The following is a 13,113-nucleotide window of genomic DNA, read 5'->3' on the forward strand; positions in this document are numbered from 1 at the left end:
TCCACGGCTCGAAGGCATGGAGCCGATGAGGTAGCCATCATGGTTTTTGCCTTTCCTTTTTCTCTTGAAGCACAAGTAAAAACATGGTTTTATTCGCTACCGGATGATATTGTGACTAATTGGGATTTCCTGAGAAGAGAGTTTCTTGACAAGTTCTTCCCAACGGAGAAGACCGAATACATCCAGAAAGAGATTTCGGGCATAATGCAAAGAGACCAAGAGAGCATGTATGAGTATTGGTCTCGGTTCAAGAGGTTATTGGAGTCATGTCCACATCACGGAATGACCACTCGCTTGCTCATTAGCTACTTTACCGGAGGTCTTTGTGCGGAAGATAGAAGATTGCTTATCGCCTCTAGTGGCGGGTCCCTTTCGAAAAACAAGACGGAAGGAGAAGCTTGGGATTTGATAAAGGATGTCGCCGAATCTATGCAACACACAAGAGCAAGGAATAACCTCCTTAAGGGTGTGGTAGAACCGTCCCCTTCCGAAGCAAGTCTAACCAAGGCACTTGGGGATATGGCCACCATTCTTACACAAATTCAAAGAGATCAAAGGGAGTATTACTCCATCAAAGCCATCCAAGCCCCTCCTCCGGTTGCTCAACTTGAAGGCCCTCCTAGGATTTGTGGTTTGTGCTCTAGCACCACACATTACACCGACCAATGCCATCAAATTCAAGAGGAACATGCCCTTGTGGTAGCCAATGTGAATTACAATAACCGTCCACCATATCCTTCCCAAGGCCAGAGCAACTACCATCAAGGTAGCAATCAACAACAAGGGTGGAGAGATAATTCACAAGGAAACAATCAGAACCAAAGATGGAACAACCCTTCTTCTTACCACAATAACAACCCATCTTCATCCCAATATCACCACAATAACACCAATTACCAAGCCAACCAAAACCAAAACAATTACACCAAGTACCAAACATCACACCATAGACAACAAAACCAAACTCCTACATCTTCCAACAATCAAGTTGATGAGCTTAGAGCCCCTATGGAAAAACGAGATGAGATCAACAAGGCTCAATTTGAGGTCTTGAACACTCAGTTGGCTAACCTCACCAACATACTCTCAAAGATGAACATGTCAAACCAACCACCAACTCCCAATAACAACACCACCCAACCCTCAAGTTCATCCAACCTTCCATCCCAACCCCAACCAAACCCAAGAGGCGGTCTCAATGCCATCACTCTACGGTCGGGGACTACATTGGAGGAAATACCCCCAAGAATCATGGGAGAGATGCATGAGGAAGAGGTAGTTGTTGGAGCTCCACATAAAGAAGAGGTGGTAGACAAAAGGCATGAGGAAGAAGGAGTAAACCTCAAGGAACCCAAGAGGAAAGCCGTAATCGATGAATTAATTCCTATTCCATTTCCTTCCATGGTGAAGAAAGCAAAGAAGACACCGGAATTTGATTTAGACATGCTCCAAGTGTTCAAAAAGGTCGAGGTAACCATACCACTCCTTGACGCTATTCAACAAATCCCTAAGTATGCGAAATTTTTGAAAGACTTGTGTACACACAAGAGTAGAATAGGGGAATTGGAGACACTATCCTTGGGTAGTTCGATCTCTTCTTTGATGGAACCTATTCCAAGAAAATGTGGTGATCCTGAACCGTGCTTAGTGTCTTGTTGTATTGGTGGATACACTTTTCATGATTGTATGTGTGATCTGGGAGCTTGTGTTAGCATCATGCCGTTTTCCATCTATGTGCGGTTGAATTTAGCTCCTTTGAAGAAGTTGGCGGCGAGATTTGCCTTAGCCGATAAAAGTGTGATCACAGTAATGGGAATAGCTGAAGATGTACTTGTGGCAATTAAGGATTTGATTTTTCCGGTGGACTTTTACATCCTTGAGATACCCCCAACAGAAGGTAGAAGCTCATCTTCCGTTCTACTTGGTAGACCTTTCCTCAAAACCTCCAAATTCAAGCTAGATGCTTTTACTGGTATATATTCCTTTGGAGTTGGAGACAAGACTATCAAGTTCAATTTAGAGGAAGCCATGAAACATCCTTGATGACATGTCACCAGGTCATGTTTTTATATGCTTTTTCCTTTGTTTTCAATAGGTTTTATGCACTTTCTTGAGCCATAAGCAAGCCAATTGGGTAGATTTCCATGTTTCCTTTAATTCAATCAACCATGGATGAATTAATGCAATTTCATGAGATTTTATGCTATAATTGTCATATATTATGAAAGAATAACAAACTCATGATTTTGAGCATAGCTTTGATGTGTTTGGTTGATTGATGATAGGTGAAAAGAGTTTTGAAGAAGGTTGAAGGAAGAAGGAATGGCTAGGAGCAAGAGAGAACAAAAAGTTTGAGCCAAAGTTTGCCTCAAACTTTAGCTCAAACTTTTGGAAGAGTTGAAAACACCTTAGAGGAAAAAAGCTTGAGCCAAAGTTTGCCTCAAACTTTAGCTCAAACTTTTGGAAGAATTGAAAATGCCCTGGAGGAGAAAAGCTTGCGCCAACGTTTGCCTCAAGCTTTTTGGCAAATTTTGGTGCCACACTTGCACACCCTGGAGGAAAAAGCTTGCGCCAACGTTTGCCTCAAGCTTTTTGGCAAACGTTGGCGCCACACGCCACAACAGCCTGAAGGGGTATACTTCCAACATGAATAACTTGAGCTACAGAGCTCCAAATGAGGTGATTCAAAAAGCAATGGAAAGTAGGAATCGAGAGCTTTCCAAGCATACATGGCACTGCATGGTGGACACTAAAATTGAGGTAGAAAACTGCCCCGAAATGTGCATAAACGAACATGGTGGCAACTTGCAGTGAGGCCAACTGACCTCTGCACCTTCGACGGAGTATAACTCGAGCTGTGGAACTCCAAATGATGCGCTTCTAATGACATTGGAAAGTAGACATTCAGGGCTTTCCAACAATGCATAATAGTATGGTGTGAACAATGTGTTTGAGTCTCCAAAAGCTGGCGTTTTCGACCACGTTTGAGGCAAACGTCGCCTCAAACGCTGCACACCAAAGCCAGCGACCTTGTCCTCTTCAAAGGAGCATAACTTGAGTTGTAGATGTCCAATTGAGGTGGATTCCAAGTGGGTTAGAAAGCTGACATTCAGAGCTTTCCAACCATATATAATAGTCTATAGTTGGCATAAAATTGGCAATGTTGACAAGAGGACAAAGTAGCGCCACAAGACATGCAAGGGAGGATCCACGTTTGAGCTAAAGTTTGACCTCAAACTTTAAGCCAAACGTGGATGACAGCAAAAAGAGCAAGCTGCTACAAAAAGCTTGAGTGAAAGTTTGCCTCAAATTTTGACTCAAACTTTTTTTGGTTCATGGTCCGGTTCAAAGCTTAAATATTTCCCAAGGTCAAGAGCAATCAACAGAGGCTATTTTCAACCCAATTCCATCAAGGCCAAAAGCCCAATTGACATCACTCAAAGGCACAAGAAACAATTTGGTTAGGAATTTCATTTTCTTTGTAATTTTCTTTTCAATTTTATTTTCATTTGTCATGTTTGTAAAAGCCTATAAAAGGGCATCATTTTCATTTTAGAAAAAGGGGCCCGAATAGAGAGAATAGAGGCTGGCTTCACTAGGGAGCATTAGAATTGGAGAGCTTTCCCTCTTCTAGTTTTTCTTTCTTTGAATTTGAATCTTGGATTGAGGGGAGAAGGAATTCTGTTTCCCTCTCGGTCTAAGATTTCTCTTGTTCTTCTTCTGAAATTTTAATTTCTCCTCTACTATAAGTTCCTTTGCTGCAAGTTTACAATTTAATTTACATTGAGCTTGATTTTGATCTTTGGTTCTCATTTCTTTTTGTTCTCATTGAATTCAATTTACTTTCAAGCAATTTAATTCTTCTGCAAGTGCTCTGCATTTTACATTTCTGTTCATGATCTGATTTACTTTTCCTGCAAGTTTAATTTTCTCTAAGCTTTGATCTATTGCTCTCTTTAATTTCCAGCACCCACTCCCCTTTACATTTAATGCAATTTACATTTCTTGCAATTTAAGTTTCAGCTATTTTACTTTCTTGTTCTTTAAGTTACTGTCCAATTTACTTTCTGCACTTTAATTTTCCTTGTCATTTACTTTCTGCTGCATCAATTATCACTCAAATGTTAGCTTGACTAAACTAATCACCCACTAAAGTTGCTTGATCCATCAATCCCTGTGGGATCGACCTCACTCCCGTGAGTTTTACTACTTGATGCGACCCGGTGCACTTGCCGGTTAGTTTCGTGTGTTTGGAAAATTCGTTTTCCGCAAAAACACCATCAAGTTTTTGGCGCCGTTGCCGGGGATTGATTTAGATCAACAATGATTAAGTGGGTGAGAAGTTTAGATCAAGCATTTTTTTTGTTTTTGTTCTTTGTTTTAAACTGAAACCAAGGTGTTTGTGTTTTTACCTCACTGAGAAATTCTGTCTCTGTGACATGAATTTCAATTTTCAATGGTGTTGTGTTTTGCAAAATACAAATGGAGTTCAACTCATCTTGCAGTTAAACAAAATTTTTCAGGATATCACCCACCATCACCAACCTCTAATGGTGGCTGGGGATATCACCAAGAATTAACAGATTCTGAGCACTCCAATCCATGGAGAATTGCTTCAGAGACACAAGATGATCAAGGAAATCAGATGGGACACTTTCCAGAGACACAATATGATCCAGATTTTGATGAGTCTAACAACTACTCATATTGTGACTGGGAAAGTCAAAATCAAAGAAACCTTAGCAATCCATACTGTGATGAGTTCAACAATTCTTCAAATTGTGATTCAGAGGATCTCCTTCAAAAGTCCAGAGGAATTTTTGAAAGACAAGAACAATCCTGGAAAAGGCAAGAAGCTCTCTTAAAAAATATGAATGGAGATTTAGAGAAAATAAGGAGGAGCTTATAACCACTGAGCAAGAAAAATGAAGGCCAATTGATGGATATGAAGGAGAAAGTGGAAGAGCAAGATAAGGAGGCCACTGCATCAAGTGAACTTTCAATGAAGAATGAGGTGGTTGAAAATGAAACTGCACTTGAGGTAACAAAGGAACATTCACAACCCTCACAAACTTCCCTTGAATCTGTGATCGAAAAATATGAAGAAGAGATGAAGAAATCTTGGGAAGAACAACAAACCTCCTCCATAAAAGAACTATTAAGTCAAATATTGGGTGCAAAGAAAGGAGTGGAGGAGCATGAAAGTGAGGAAGTCATTCCAAAGAATTCACACTCAAGTGAAGCAGAAAATCACATGAAGGAAGGGCTCCTGGAACCACCAAAACAAGAGGCTCTTAATGAAGAAATCACTCCAATAATCACGCAGCAACCATGTCTTGACATCCAAGAAGTGAAGGCAATTGACAAAAGCACCAAGAAGAGGATTGTGACCAAGATACTGATGAGCGGATAATTTATACGCTTTTTGGCATTGTTTTTAATATATTTTTAGTAGAATCTAGTTACTTTTAGGGATGTTTTTAATAGATTTTATGTTAAATTCACATTTCTGGACTTTACTATGAGTTTGTGTGTTTTTCTGTGATTTTAGATATTTTCTGGCTGAAATTGAGGGACTTGAGCAAAAATCAGATTCAGAGGTTGAAGAAGGACTGCTGATGCTGTTGGATTCTGACCTCCCTGCACTCAAAGTGGATTTTCTGGAGCTACAGAACTCAAAATGGCGCGCTTCCAATTGCGTTGGAAAGTAGACATCCAGGGCTTTCCAGAAATATATAATAGTTTATACTTTGGCCAAGAATAGACGACGTAAACTGGCGTTCAACGCCAGCTCTCAGCCCAAATCTCGCGTCCAGTGCCAGAAAAGGATCCAAAACCAGAGTTGAACGCCCAAACTGGCACAAAAACTGGCGTTCAACTCCACAAATGGCCTCTGCACGTGCTACACTTAAGCTCAGCCCAAACACACACCAAGTGGGCCCCGGAAGTGGATTTATGCATCAATTACTTACTCATGTAAACCCTAGTAGCTAGTTTATTATAAATAGGACCTATTACTATTGTATTAGGCATCTTTGGATTACCTTATGATCCTTTGATCACGTTTTAGGGGGCTGGCCATCTCGGCCATGCCTGGACCTTCACTTATGTATTTTTAACGGTAGAGTTTCTACACTCCATAGATTAAGGTGTGGAGCTCTGCTGTTCCTCAAAGATTAATGCAAAGTACTACTGTTTTCTATTCAATTCTTCTTATTTCGCTTCTAAGATATCCATTCGCACCCAAGAACGTGATGAAGGTGATGATTATGTGTGACGCTCATCATCCTTCTCCCTTATGAACGCGTGCCTGACAAACACTTCCGTTCTACATGAATTAAGCTAGAATGAATATCTCTTAGATCTCCTAACCAGAATCTTCGTGGCGTAAGCTAGAATGATGGCGGCATTCAAGAGAATCTGGAAGGTCTAAACCTTGTCTGTGGTATTCCGAGTAGGATTCAATGATTGAATGACTGTGACGAGCTCCTAACTCGCGATTGCAGGGCGTTAGTGACAGACGCAAAAGGATAGTAAATCCTATTTCAGTATGATCGAGAACCGACAGATGAATAGCCGTGCCGTGACAGGGTGCGTGAGCATATTATTCACTGAGAGGATAAGATGAAGCCATTGACAAGGGTGATGCCTCCAGACGATTAGCCGTGCCGTGACAGGGCATTGGATCATTTTCCCGAGAGATGACCGAAAGTAGCCATTGACAGTGGTGATGTATCACATAAAGCCAGCCATGGAAAGGAGTAAGACTGATTGGATGAAGATAGCAGGAAAGCAGAGGTTCAGAGGAACGAAAAGCATCTCCATTCGCTTATCTGAAATTCCTACCGATGAATTACATAAGTATCTCTATCCCTATTTTATTATATAATATTCGAAAACACCATTATCACTTTATATCTGCCTGACTGAGATTTACAAGGTGACCATAGCTTGCTTCATACCAACAATCTCCGTGGGATTCGACCCTTACTCACGTAAGGTATTACTTGGACGACCCAGTGCACTTGCTGGTTAGTTGTATCGAAGTTGTGACAATCATGAATTAAGATCAGAGCACCAAGCTTTGGAGCCATTACCAGGATTTGTTCGAGTCTGGAGATCACAATTTCGTGCACCAAGTTTTTGGCGCCGTTGCCGGGGATTGTTCGAGTTTGGACAACTAACGGTTCATCTTGTTGCTCAGATTAGGTAATTTTCTTTTTGTTTTCTTTTCAAAAAAATTTTTCAAAAACCTTTCAAAAATTCCTCACTTGTTTTCGAAAAAAAAAAAAATTTACTAAAAATAATGTTTTCAAATATAAATTATTCTATGGCTTCAAAATTTTTAAGAATGAATTCTAGTGTTTCATGAAGCATGTTGAAGCCTATCTGGCTGTAAAGCCATACCCAAACTGCTTTGGGATTGGCTAATCACTTCAGTGGAGTCATGCCCAATCCTTCTGGATAGGGTATGTCAGGCTTGTCATGTCTGAATTACACTCATATTTTTATTAAAGCTTGGCTGGCTATTAAGCCATGCCTGACCCTTTGATTGGAGCTTTAAGACTAACATGGCAAGATTCCTGGAATTCATATTAAAAATTTTGAAATCCTTATTTTTATTTTTCACAATAATTTTCGAAAAAAAAAATAATAAATAAAAATACAAAAAAATTATAAAATCATAAAAATCAAAAATATTTTTGTGTTTCTTGTTTGAGTCTTGAGTCATGTTATAAGTTTGGTGTCAATTGCATATGCATCTTGCATTTTTTCGAAAATATCATGCATTCATAGTGTTCTTCATGATCTTCAAGTTGTTCTTGGTAAGTCTTCTTGTTTGATCTTGATGATTTTTTGTTTTGTGTCTTTTCATGTTTATCATATGCATTATTGAATTCTTAGTGCGTAAGCATTAAAGAATTCTAAGTTTGGTGTCTTGCATGTTTTCTTTGCATTAAAAATTTTTCAAAATTGTGTCTATGATGTTCATCTTGACATTCAAAGTGTTCTTGGTGTTCATCTTGACATTCATAGCATTCTTGCATGCATCACATGTTTTGATCTAAAAATTTCATGCATTGCATAATTTTCACGTTTTCATAAAAATTCAAAAAAAATCAAAAAAATATCTTCCCCTTTTTCTCTCATCAAATTCGAAAATTTGAGTTGACTTTTTCAAAAATTTTTAAAATCAAGTTGTTTCTTATGAGTCAAATCAAATTTTCAATTTGAAAATCTTATCTTTTTCAAAATCTTTTTCAAAATTCAAAATCTTTTTCAAAATTCATGATTATTTTCGAAAATTCCAAAAAAATAATTTTCAAAAACCTTTTTCTTATTTTATATCATAATTTTCGAAAATAACATAATCAATTAAAGTTTTGATTCAAAAATTTGAAGTTTGTTACTTGCTTGTTAAGAAAGATTCAAACTTTAAGTTCTAGAATCATATCTTGTGATTTCTTATGAATCAAGTCATTAATTGTGATTTTAAAAATCAAATCTTTTTCAAAAACTAATTTCTATCATATCTTTTCAAAAAAAAAATATCTTCTTATCTTATCTTTTTCAAAATTTGATTTCAAAATATCTTCTCTAACTTCCCAACTTCTTATCTTTTCAAATTTGTTTCAACTAACTAACTAACTTTTTGTTTGTTTATTAACTTTTTCAAAACTACCTAACTAACTCTCTCTCCCTAATTTTCGAAAATATCTTCCCTCTTTTTCAAAAATTTCTTTTTTATTAACTAATTATTTTTATTTTTTATTTATAAAAAAAAAAATTTTTTTCGAAAAAAATACTAACCTTTTTCAAAAACTATTTTCAAAAATCACTAACTCTTTTTCAAAAATTGTTTTTGAAAATTCACTTCCCCCTCTCATCTTCTTCTATTTGTTTATTGATATACTAACATCTTTCCATCAACTCTCCAAAAATCCGAACCCCCTCTCTCTTTGAGTTCAGATTTTCTTCCCTTCTTTTCTTCTACTAACACAAGGATCCCTATACCGTGGTGTAAAGGATCCATATTATTATTACTATTTTTTCTGTGCCATCTTCTTTGTCATATGAGCAGGAGCAAGGACAAAAACATTCTTGTTAAAGCAGATCCAGAACCTGAAAGGACTCTGAAGAAAAAAATTAAGAGAAGCTAAAATACAACAATCCAGAGATAACCTTTCAGAAATTTTCGAACACGAAAAGGAGATGGCAGCCGAAAATAATAATAATATAAGGAAGATGCTTGGTGACTTCACTGCACCTAATTCCAATTTACATGGAAGAAGCATCTCCATTCCTGCCATTGGAGCAAACAACTTTGAGCTGAAACCTCAATTAGTTTCTCTGATGCAGCAAAACTGCAAGTTTCATGGACTTCCATCTGAAGATCTCTTTCAGTTCTTAACTGAATTCTTGCAGATATGTGATACTGTTAAGACTAATGGAGTAAATCCTGAAGTCTACAGGCTCATGCTTTTCCCTTTTGCTGTAAGAGACAGAGCTAGATTATGGTTGGATTCTCAACCCAAAGACAGCCTGAACTCTTGGGATAAGCTGGTCACGACTTTCTTAGCCAAGTACTTTCCTCCTCAATAGCTGAGCAAGCTTAGAGCTGATGTTCAAACCTTCAGGCAGAAAGAAGGTGAATCCCTCTATGAAGCTTGGGAAAGATACAAACAGTTGACCAAAAAGTGTCCTTCTGACATGCTTTCAGAATGGACCATCCTGGATATATTCTATGATGGTTTATCTGAGCTATCAAAGATGTCACTGGACACTTCTGCAGGTGGATCCATTCACCTAAAGAAAATGCCTGCAGAAGCTCAAGAACTCATTGACATGGTTGCTAATAACCAGTTCATGTACACTTCTGAAAGGAATCCTGTGAGTAATGGGACGCCTATGAAGAAGGGAGTTCTTGAAGTTGATACTCTGAATGCCATATTGGCTCAGAATAAAATATTGACTCAGCAAGTCAATATGATTTCTCAGAGTCTGAATGGAATGCAAGCTGCATCCAACAGTACTCAAGAGGCTTCTCCTGAAGAAGAAGCTTATGATCCTGAGAACCCTGCAATAGCAGAGGTGAACTACTTAGGTGAACCTTATGGAAACACCTATAACTCATCATGGAGAAATCATCCAAATTTCTCATGGAAGGATCAAAAGCCTCAACAAGGCTTTAACAATGGTGGAAGAAACAGGTTTAACAACAGCAAGCCTTTTCCATCATCAACTCAGCAACAGACAGAGAACTCTGACCAAAATGCTTCTAATTTAGCAAATCTAGTCTCTGATCTATCTAAAGCCACTGTAAGTTTCATGAATGAAACAAGGTCTTCCATTAGAAATCTGGAAGCACAAGTGGGCCAGCTGAGTAAAAGGATCACTGAAATCCCTCCTAGTACTCTCCCAAGCAATACAGAAGAGAATCCAAAAGGAGAGTGCAAGGCCATTGACATAAGCGCCGTGGCCGAACCTATGAGGAGAGGAGAGGACGTGAATTCCAAGGAGGAAGACCTCCTGGGACGTCCAGTGGTCAATAAGGAGCTTCCCTCTGAGGAACCAAAGGACTCTGGGGCCCATCTAGAGACCATAGAGATCCCATTGAACCTCCTTATACCCTTCATGAGCTCTGATGAGTATTCCTCTTCTGAAGAGAATGAGGATGTTACTGAAGAGCAAACTGCCAAGTTTCTTGGTGCAATCATGAAGTTAAATGCCAAATTATTTGGCATTGATACTTGGGAAGTTGAACCTCCCTTGTTCATCAATGAACTAAGTGATCTGGATCAACTGACATTGCCTCAGAAGAGACAGGATCCTGGAAAGTTCATAATACCCTGTACCATAGGCACCATGATCTTTAAGGCTCTGTGTGACCTTGGTTCAGGAATAAACCTCATGCCCCTATCTGTAATAGAGAAACTGAGAATCTATGGGGTGCAAGCTGCTAAAATCTCATTAGAGATGGCAGACAGCTCAAGAAAACAGGCTTATGGACAAGTAGAGGACGTGTTAGTAAAGGTTGAAGGCCTTTACATCCCTGCTGATTTCATAGTCCTGGATACTGGAAAGGAAGAGGATGAATCTATCATCCTAGGAAGACCTTTCCTGGCCACAGCAAGAGCTGTGATTGATGTTGACAGAGGTGAAATATTCCTTCAATGGAATGAGAACTCCCTTGTGTTTAAAACTCAAGGATCTCCCTCTGCAACCATGGAGAGGAAGCAGAAAAAGCTTCTCTCCAAGCAGAGTCAACCAGAGCCCCCACAGTCAAACTCTAAGTTTGGTGTTGGGAGGCCACAACCAAACTCTAAGTTTGGTGTTGAACTCCCATATCCAAAAATAAAATAAAAGAGTCTGTAGTGGTTCTCCAAAAATACGCCAGAGATGGCGACCTCCCCACACTTAAAATAAAGCATCGTCCTCGATGCTCACTCAATCTAGGTTTGAAGGAGTGTCATCACTGAAAGGATGGGCTGCTGGATGATAAACCCCGATTTCGTGGTTTATCTTGTGCTCATTTTGGGAGATTTTATCAATAATTCTCACACTTATTCACAAGAAATGCATGGTTTTGTGTTCACTTCCCAATATTGCTCTATGATGAGAAACATGCTTGTTTACCTTGAATTTACCATATTTTAACCCTCTTCTATTGTCATTCGATGCCGTGATATCTTTGTTGAGTAATTTCAGGTGTTATAGGTTAGGATTGACTCAGAAGAGAGGGAGAAAGCATGTACAAAAGGGGAGGAACATGAAGAATTGAAGTATTGGAAGCAGCAGCATCGGCGCGTCCGCGCATTCCACGCGCTCGCGTGGGTGGGACTGGATAGAAGCGGCGCGCAAGGATGGACGCATCCGCGCAGATTGGGAGATTTCCATCGACGCACACGCGCAACTGGCGCGCACGCGTGGATCACAAAAGCATCGGCGCGCGCGCACGCATGGCGCGGATGCGTGGGAAGCTGCACGTGACCTCATTAAGAAAAATCGTGCCTGGCGATTTCTGAGGCCAAGAAGGCCCAATTTCAAGCTTTTTCTACATGGAAAAGACCCAAGAATGCTGAGGGAAAGGGAGAGGAGAGTCAATTTGGAAAAGGAGACATATTTTGAGAGTTTTTCTTGTTTCTTGGATGATTCTAGAGAGAGAAACCATTGTTCCTCTCTAGATCTAGTTTCCATTTTGATTTTTCCTTATTGATTTGTGAATTGGATTTTGTTGATTACAGTTTTAATTGTTCAATTTAGTTTCCTTGCTATAATCTCTCTTACATCTAGTGATAGTTTTATGATTCTTGTTAATTGTTATTCTACCCAATTCATGAATATTGTGAATCTTGTTTTGTTGATGTTACATTGATGATTTCTATGTTTAATCTTGTTGATTGTTTAATTGTATGTTGATCATTGTTAGTGGGTATTTGTAGAATTCAATTTAATTACTATTTTGAACATGTCTTTCATAAGCACTTACCAAGTGTTTGATGAATTGTTTACTTTGATTATGGAGTAGTTTTTCACACTCTTGGCCTAGGTCAAGGGAATTGGGTAAACTTGAGTCATTAGGTCTAATGGATTTGATGATTTGAGAGCCCTAGGTGGTCAATTTGATACTCATTGATGCCAACCCACTACTAATCTAATTAGTAGGTAGGTTGGGACTTATGGGTTGATGTGGCCAGGGCCATTTGACGTACTTCAAATTTAGGGGTAGATATCACGTACTTAAGACTTGGGAGTAGACTTAATAAGCTTGGTTCCTCATAATTGTCAAGATGAAGTGTTGGACAATGATTGTGACCCCAATTCCCATGCCTAGCCAAGAGTTATTTTTAGCATTCATATTTGAAACCCGATTTCCAATTTCACGTATCTTAGTAGTAGTTATTCGTTTAGCTTAAGGTAGAATTGAGTAGAATATTGCTTGCTCATTGGAATTGCTTGGTTTTTGCTTGTGTAGTTGAATTCATTTGTTGCCATTTAAGATTACTTGTTTGTTAAGTTTTCCATTTACTTTTATGTTCATAACTCTCAACCCCGGATTTCTAACCAATGTCGAAGCACATGTTTGCCCATTCTTCGTGAGACGACCCGAGG

The 13,113-nt window shown here is 38.9% G+C and overlaps 1 non-coding gene across 1 annotated transcript; it reads right to left on the bottom strand.

Moving 5' to 3' along the window:
* Nucleotides 1-9,609: 9,609 nt before the first annotated feature.
* Nucleotides 9,610-9,717, bottom strand: LOC148553518 (small nucleolar RNA R71). The gene has a single exon (XR_015893596.1). It is a non-coding gene; the product is annotated as a small nucleolar RNA R71 (small nucleolar RNA).
* Nucleotides 9,718-13,113: the final 3,396 nt, after the last annotated feature.

The sequence above is a fragment of the Arachis ipaensis genome, chromosome B7 (genome assembly GCF_059453495.1).
Source record: "Arachis ipaensis isolate K30076 ecotype BB chromosome B7, ASM5945349v1, whole genome shotgun sequence".
Classification (NCBI taxonomy): domain Eukaryota; kingdom Viridiplantae; phylum Streptophyta; class Magnoliopsida; order Fabales; family Fabaceae; genus Arachis; species Arachis ipaensis.